Source organism: Notamacropus eugenii, chromosome 2, assembly GCF_028372415.1.
Source record: "Notamacropus eugenii isolate mMacEug1 chromosome 2, mMacEug1.pri_v2, whole genome shotgun sequence".
Lineage (NCBI taxonomy): Eukaryota > Metazoa > Chordata > Mammalia > Diprotodontia > Macropodidae > Notamacropus > Notamacropus eugenii.
The window spans coordinates 466,579,473-466,588,155 of NC_092873.1; positions in this window are offsets into that span (position 1 = coordinate 466,579,473).

The window sequence follows — 8,683 nt, forward strand, 5'->3', positions numbered from 1 at the left end:
ACTTTTGTGCTAGCTGACCTCCACACTTGGAACACTCTGCCTCCTCACATCAGACTTGAAAAACCCCAGACTTCTTTTAAGACTCGGCTTAAATGCCACCTTCTATAGTTGGCCTTTCCTGGTCCCCACCCAGTTGCAGATGTTTTCCTTCTAAGGTATCTGCTATCTCGTTATCTTGTATATACTGATTTATGTATGATGAGGTTGAGGGGTGATGGGGACCCCAAAATACCGACGGTCCGGGTCATGCTCGAATGAATTCGACTCAAGCCTTCTTAAAGCTAAAGAAAACAAAGTTTATTAAAGATTCGCCAAACTGGATTGCCTCTTAAGGAGCCTAAGCATTTGTGACGCTTGTATTCACAACCGGGCCAGATAGAATCTCAGCTAGACAAGAGTCTGAGCTAGATTGCATCTGAGCGCCTTCCTGGAGGCAAGATGGAACTCAAATACAGAAAAGAGTATAGTAGGGATCTGGGGAGGTGGTCTGGTAGTCCAGGGTGACGGGAGGAGGGGTTTAGGAAGGGTCTAGAGGAGAAGTCCAAGGAGGGAATTCAAGGAGGGTCAAAGGCTGGAAACAGCTGGAGGCTATCAGGAGATATCAGACAATGGAGGGTTTGGGTGGGAAGCAGGTGGGGCAACCAGAGATCTTCATAGGGGCAGTATGGAAATGGATACAGATCTTGATGGGAGTGGTCGGCAGTCTGGGGAATGGGGTTTTGATGGGATCAAGGGTGGGGGGGGCGGGGGGGGGTGCAACAGAGACCTGAGTAGAATGATAATGAAAAGCCCATGGGCTTCCTGAGACTGCTGGAACAAATGGGAAGATTATATTTGAATAAGAAAGGCCAGATTAAGTGGTAAGATTCAAGGGGAGCTCAAGGAGGTTCCCAGAGTCTGAACCCCATCATGTACATATTGTCTACTCCATTAGAATGTAAACTCAGGGACTATTTTCAATTTTTCTTTATATCCCCAGTACTAGGCACAGTGCCTGGCACATGGCAGGTGTTTAATAAATACTTTTTTTTTGATTGATCAATTGATACAAACTGGTCCTGTGTCCCTAGGAAAGTCTCTCAGTGGGAAATAGTTTTGGGAATTGGAAATTGAGAAACAATTGCTGATCTGTATTTGTGAAATTTCCTCACCATTCCCTAAAATATTGGTCTGAACAACAGTTCCTTAGGTAGAAGATAAACCCTCTAGAGGGGAGGCACTATTTTGATTTTATCAAAATCCTAGAATAATCAAGATAGCAAATGACCCAAGGGGCAAAGAACTATACCCAGTGCAGCTATGCATGGAAAGAAGGCTGCATTAGAATCCCAATGACTATTTGTATAGAAGAAATTAAGGAATCTCCCTGAGGGCAGGGACTCTTTTATTATCTCCAGGATCTCCCAGCACCTGATACATTACCTATCACTTTGAAAGGTTTAAGAAAAGCTTTTGGAATTGAAGTATAGAAAACTTTGATGAGGATATATCTGTGAAGAAAAGAAGGTGGGGTCATCCATATGGCATGAATGAATCAATCAATTTCTACTATGTTTCAGGTGTCACGTTGGGCACTGAGGTTACAGAGACAAAAATGAACCAATCCCTCCCTGGAAGAACCTACATTCAATCAGGGAGACAACATATACATAGTTTGCAAGTGTATGTAGACTGGTTAGTTGGTTGTTGTCCTTCGTCCTCAAAGGGAACCAAAATGATATCACTGTTAGAGTCAAGTTACAGTGTGCTGCCCATTAAGGCTATCAGACCAATACATGGTCAGAATGCTCTACCACAGGTTAAGCACAAATAGTCCATGTGAACATTTGAGGTGGATTCTCTAAATATATAAATATGTATAAACTAAGTACAGGTCGAATGGGGGAGCGGGAGAGTGGCAGGGACAGAAAGAACAAGTACCTAGGAAGGGAATCAGAAGAGGCTTTATGGAGATGTTGCCTGAGTAGAGTTCTGAAGGAAACTAAAAGTCTGAGGCGAGAAGGGAGAGCTTGCTAAGCAAGAAATATAGCCATTACAAAGGCAGATGGGAGATGAAGGAACAGCAAAAAGACCAGTTTGACTGGATTGTTAAATGTGTGGAGTTAGAGAGGTAGGTTGGGATGAGCTTTAAAAACTAGGCAGAGAAATCTGTGTATGATCCTGGAGGCAATAGTGAGCCAGCAGAATTTATTGAGTAAAAGAGTAAACTGGTCAGACTTGTACTTTAAAAAATTACTTTGGCATTGTGGAGGAAGAGTGACGAGGCAGGGAGACCAATTAGAAGGCAATTCCAATGGTGAGATTATAAAATGATAATTTCAGCAAGAGATGATAAGGACCTGAAGAGAATGGTAGCCACATAAATTGGTTGGTTAGTTGGTTGGTTGTTTTCCTTCGTTTTTGAAGAGGAGCAAAATGACATCACCATGATAAAGTGATGTTTCATACTGTGGCTGATCAGACCAATATGAGCTTGGAATGCTCTACCACAGATTGGTCACAGATAGTCCATATGAATTTTTGGGGTGGATACTCCAAATTTGCACATCCTACGTTTCCTTTGTGCTGTCTCAATTCTGCTTTGCTCATAGAGCACAGTACCCTTTCTGATGTGGGCACGCCATGCTGAGCAGTCCTGCGCCAGTGTCTCCCATGTTGCACAGTCAAATCCAAAGTTCTTGAGAGAGACCTGGAGAATGTCTTTGTATCACTTCTTCTGACCATCATGTGATCGCCTGCCCCATGTGAGTTCTCCATGAAATAGTCTTTTTGGTAAGCATGTATTTTGCATTTGAACAATGTGCTCAGCCCATTGGAGTTGCGCTGTGGAGTTCTTGTTTTTCATTTAGCAGCTTCTGAATTTCCCCATCATTTTCATCAAACCGGTCTTGGTGTTTGTGAGTATTCTGACCCAAATGAGCAAATGCTGTACACCAAATCTCTTGAAAGCTGCCCGCTCCTTTTCTGCTCCACTGTTGGCAACTATGTGTTGACTCAACTTTCCCTCCAAGTTAGCAACAAACTGTTCATTCTCAAATAAGTGCTCTAATTTGTTGACTTAAATGGAGAGAAGGGAATGTATGGAAGAGATTGAATGACAAGATTTGCTCATTGATTGGATATACAGAGTGAGGGTGAGTATAGAGTTAAGGAGAACAATGAGATCAAAAACTTTTTTTTGACTGGAAAGATACTGGTGACCTCAACAAAAATAGGGAGAATGGGCTTTGGGGAAAAGATAATGAGTTACATTTTGCACATACTGAGTTTTAGAATGAGACATAACACATGGGTGGCTTGAGTACTGTATTGGTACCTTTGAGATATTAAAGCAGTAACTGGAGGAAGGCTTCCAATACATTGGGTGGATCCACTAACAATGGAAAATCATGGACAAAACCCAACACAAAATGAGAAAATATATACTAGTTTCCCTTGGTGGAAGGAATAGTCACACAGGTAAAATCATATATCCTTCAATATGCAAAAATAAGCCATATCACAATAAGATTCTATTGTATCTCTTTTCCTGGAAATGTACATATAATGGTGAGGATGGGCAGGAGACTAGTCAGTGTGATGAGGTTCAGACTCTGGGAACTTCCTTGAGCTCCCCTGGAATCTCCTCACTTAATCTGACTTTTCATGCTCAAATTAAGCTCTTCTTGTATCTCCCCAAAGAACCAGGCTTTTCATACTCAAATCTGTGACCATTGTCTGTTATCTCTTGATTGCCCCACCTGCTTCCCACCCAAACCCTTCATTGTCTGACATCTCCTGATAGCCTCCAGCTGTTTCCAGCCTTTGACCCTCCTTGCACTTCTCCTCAAGATCCTTCCTAAACCCCTCCTGCCATCACCCTGGACTACCAGACCACCTCCCCAGATCCCTCCTATACTCTTTTCTGTATTTAAGTTCCATCTTGCCTCCATGAAGGCACTCAGATTCTATCTAGCCCGCTTGTGAATACAAGCCTTACAAATGCTTTAGGCTCCTTAAGAGGCAACCCAATTAGGCTAATCCTTAATAAACTTTGTTTTCTTTGGCTTTAAGAAGGCTTGAGTCGAATTCATTCGAGTGCCACCCAGACTGTCGGTATTTTGGGGTCTCCCATCACCCCTCAACCTCATCAAGTGAAGGTCCAGTCCTTAGAGTATATGCATTTATGTTGTTTGGGGATCAGTCCTCAAGTGAACTTGCTTCAGGAAGTGGAAACCTAAAGGAAGCTCTTATCTCTGTGTGGGCATTCTTCAGTTGTTTCCTTGTTTCCTGTTGGCTTACTGAGTGGTGATGAAAAGCCTTTAAGTTGGCTTATGAGCTGGAATGTGTATGTACACAGAAAAGTGAACAAACAGACCCCTCTCTCTTTCTCGGTAGTATTTGGCTTTGCTATATGAATGTTAGCTATTTTCAAGGAGGAAGAACTGCTGAGGCCTTCCAGGTGGAGGCTCTCACCATGTAGCTGTGAACATTTGGAACCTCTCTATCTTTGCCTCTTTATGCCTGTTCTTCATGATTTTAAATAGATGATTGTCAGATATGAGGTCACAACCTTCTGAGTTTTCAGGGGTAGGAAGAACCTGTTGGAACCAACAGCGTTTCTTCCATGCAAGGCAGTTACTCTACCATCAGTGTGGACTTACTTAAATCTACTTCATAGTAGTGTATTTATTATTTTATTTTTTAATTAATTTATTTAACTTTTAACATTCATTTTCTTTTTTTTATTTTTTTATTTTTATTTTTTCTAATTTTTTAAAAATTTATTTATTTATTTATTTATTTTTTTAATTTTTTTTTTTTATTAACATTCATTTTCACAAAATTTTGGGTTCCAAATTTTCTCCCCATTTGTCCCCTCCCCCATCCCCTCCCCCACCCCAAAACACTGAGCATTCTAATTTCCCCCTATCACCAATCTGCCCTCTCTTCTATCATCCCTCCCTTCCCTTGTCCCTATCTTCTCTTTTGTCCTGTAGGGGCAGATAATTTTCTGTACCCCATTGCCTGTATTTATTTCCTAGTAGCAAGAACAGTACTCAACAGTTGTTCCTAAAACTTTGAGTTCCAACTTCTCTTCCTCCCTCCCTCCCCACCCATTCCCTTTGGGAAGGCAAGCAATTCAATATAGGCCATATCTGTGCAGTTTTGCAAATGACTTCCATAATAGTCATGTTGTATAAGACTTAACTATATTTCCCTCCATCCTATCCTGCCCCTCATTTTTTCTGCTCTCTTTTGACCCTGTCCCTCCCTAAGAGTGTTGACTTTTAATTGCTCCCTCCTCCCATTGCCCTCTCTTCCATCATCCTCCCCACCTTGCTTATCCCCTTCTCCCCCACTTTCCTGTATTGTAAGATAGGTTTTCATACCAAAATGAGTGTGCTTTTTATTCCTTCCTTTAGTCGAATGTGATGAGAGTAAGCTTCATGTTTTTTCTCTCACCTCCCCCCTTTTTCCCTCCACTGAAAAGTCTTTTACTTGCCTCTTTTATGAGATAATTTGCCCCATTCCATTTCTCCCTTCTCCCAATATATTTCTCACCCCTTAATTTGATTTTTTTTAAAGATATGATCCCATCCTATTCAATTCACTCTGTGCTCTTTGTCTCTGTGTGTGCGTGTGTGTGTAATCCCACCAACTATCCAGATACTGAAAAAAGTTTCAAGAGTTACAAATATTGTCTTTCCATGTAGGAATGTAAACAGTTCAACTTTAGTAAGTCCCTTATGACTTCTCTTTGCTGTTTACCTTTTCATGCTTCTCTTCATTCTTGTGTTTGAAAGTCAAATTTTCTTTTCAGCTCTGGTCTTTTCATCAAGAATGCTTGAAAGTCCTCTGTTTCATTGAAAGACCATTTTTTCCCCTTTAGTATTATACTCAGTTTTGCTGCATAGGTGATTCTTGGTTTTAGTCCTAGTTCCTTTGACTTCTAGAATATGATATTCCATGCCCTTCAATCCCTTAATGTAGAAGCTGCTAGATCTTGTGTTGTCCTGATTGTATTTCCACAATACTTGAATTGTTTCTTTCTAGCTGCTTGCAATATTTTCTCCTTGACCTGGGAACTCTGGAATTTGACCACAACGTTCCTAGGAGTTTCTCTTTTTGGATCTCTTTCAGGCGGTGATTGGTGGATTCCTTGAATACTTATTTTGCCCTCTGGTTCTAGAATCTCAGGGCAGTTTTTCTTGATAATTTCATGAAAGATGATGTCTAGGCTCTTTTTTTGATCATGGCTTTCAGGTAGTCCCATAATTTTTAAATTGTCTCTCCTGGATCTATTTTCCAGGTCAGTTGTTTTTCCAATGAGACATTTCACATTATCTTCCATTTTTTCATTCTTTTGGTTTTGTTTTGTGATTTCTTGGTTTCTCATAAAGTCATTAGCCTCCATCTGTTCCATTCTAATTTTGACAGAACTATTTTCTTCAGTGAGCTTTTGAACCTCCTTTTCCATTTGGCTAATTGTGCTTTTTAAAGCATTCTTCTCCTCATTGGCTTTTTGACCCTGTTTTGCCAATTGAGTTAGTCTATTTTTCAAGGTGTTATTTTCTTCAGCATTTTTTTGGGTCTCCTTTAGCAAGGTGTTGACCTGGTTTTCATGCTTTTTTTGCATTTCTCTCATTTCTCTTCCCAGTTTTTCCTCCACCTCTCTAACTTGATTTTCAAAATCCTTTTGGAGCTCTTCCATGGCCTGAGCCCATTGAGTGGGCTGGGATACAGAAGCCTTGACTTCTGTGTCTTTGCCTGATGGTAAGCCTTGTTCTTCCTCATCAGAAAGGAAGGGAGGAATTATCTGTTCACCAAGAAAGTAACCTTCTATGGTCTTATTTTTTTCGCTTTTCTGGGCATTTTCCCAGCCAGTGACTTGACTTCTGAATGTCCTCTCCACACCCTCCTCACCTCCAGATCCACCCAGACAGCACTTGGAGTCTGAGATTCAAATGCTGCTTCCCAGCCTTAGGGCTTTCAGTGGGGCAGGGCTGCCTTTCAGTGTGAGATTAAGTTCAGGTGCTCAGGTGGGGGCAGGGCCACCACGGGGGGGGGGGGGGGGGGGGGGGGGTTCTGTTCCCTCAGGGGGTTCAACAATGAATCTGGGCTCCTGCCTGCTTGGGGAGCCTCTGTCCCCTGCTGCCTCCCAAGGGAGCCGAGCCATGGAGACACCCCGCTCCCCTCCTGGCGAGCCAAAAAGACTCACTCACCCCTGGCACCTGTGGGTGGAGGGACCCGCGTGGCTGCTGGAGATTCTGTCCCTGAAGCCTGCTCGGATCTGCTCCTCTTGGTGCCATGCGGCCAAGGCAGGGCTGGGCTCTGCTCTGGGTCCGATGTGCGACAGACCTTTTGGGTCAGTTTTTCAGGGCTCTCTGGAACAGAAATCTCCTCCACTCCGTTGTTCCGTGGCTTCTGCTGCTCCAGAATTTGTTGGGAGTTCTTCTTTATAGATATTTTTATGAGCTGTGGGTTTGGAGCTAGCATATGTGTATCTTTCTACTCCGCCATCTTGGATCCTCCCCCCCATAGTAGTGAATTTAATGGAAGAAAGCCACCACTTTGATGAGGTTTAGACTCTGGGAGCCTCCTTGAGCTCCCCTTGAATCTTCCCACTTAATCTGGCCTTTCTTACTCAAATGTAATCTTCCCATTTGTTCCAGCAGTCTCAGGAAGCCCATGGGCTTTTCATTATCATTCTACTCAGGTCTCTGTTGCACCCCCCACCCTTGATCCCATCAAAACCCCATGCCTCAGGCTGCCGACCACTCCCATTAAGATCTGCATCCATTTTCGTACTGCCCCTATCAAGATCTCTGGATTGCCCCACCTGCTTCCCACCTAGGCACCCCCTAGTCTGCCTCCTAGTCTGTCTCGTGATAGCCTCCAGGTGTTTCCAGCCTTTGAACTTCCTTGGACTTCTCAAGACCCTTCCTAAACCCCTCCTGCCATCACCCTGGACTACCAGACACCCCTCCCCCCCCATCCCTCCTATACTCTTTTCTGTATTTAAGTTCCATCTTGCCTCCATGAAGGCACTCAGACTCTGTCTAGCTGAGATTCTATCTGGCCCGTTTGTGAATACAAGTGTCACAAATGCTTAGGCTCCTTAAGAGGCAACCCAATTGGGCAAATCCTTAATAAACTTTGTTTTCTTTGGCTTTGGGAAGGCTTGAGTCGAATTCATTCAAGCGCGACCTGGACCATCGGTATTTTGGGATCCCCATCACCCCTCAACCTCGTCAACTTGACATCTGAGCTCATTCTCTTCAGGGACTGAGGCAGAAGTTGAGGGTGTGTTCTCAATTGTGGAGGTTTTGTACTTTGGTCTTGGTATAGCTTCTCATTCCCTTTGTAAAAGCTAATTAATGTTCCTTGGTTCATTGATGATGAAGGATGGACAAAAACAACAATTGCTGTGATATTAAGCAGGTTAATAATGAGGAGATATGGAGGAGAAATTAACTCAATTGATATTGGGAATGATGGTAACTAATCAAAGTGATACTGGGGAGACACTGACTGGTTGGATGGTTCTGAGGGAAACACTAGTAGGAGACTATCAAAAGTGATAACTTTTAAAAAAAATATCTCACGTCCTTGAGGTTATCCTTAGATTCCCTGAGGGGGAGAAGTAGTAACTTTGCTCTGGGAACCCAACCTGCTGTTTGGAGTATGGATTAAGAGAATG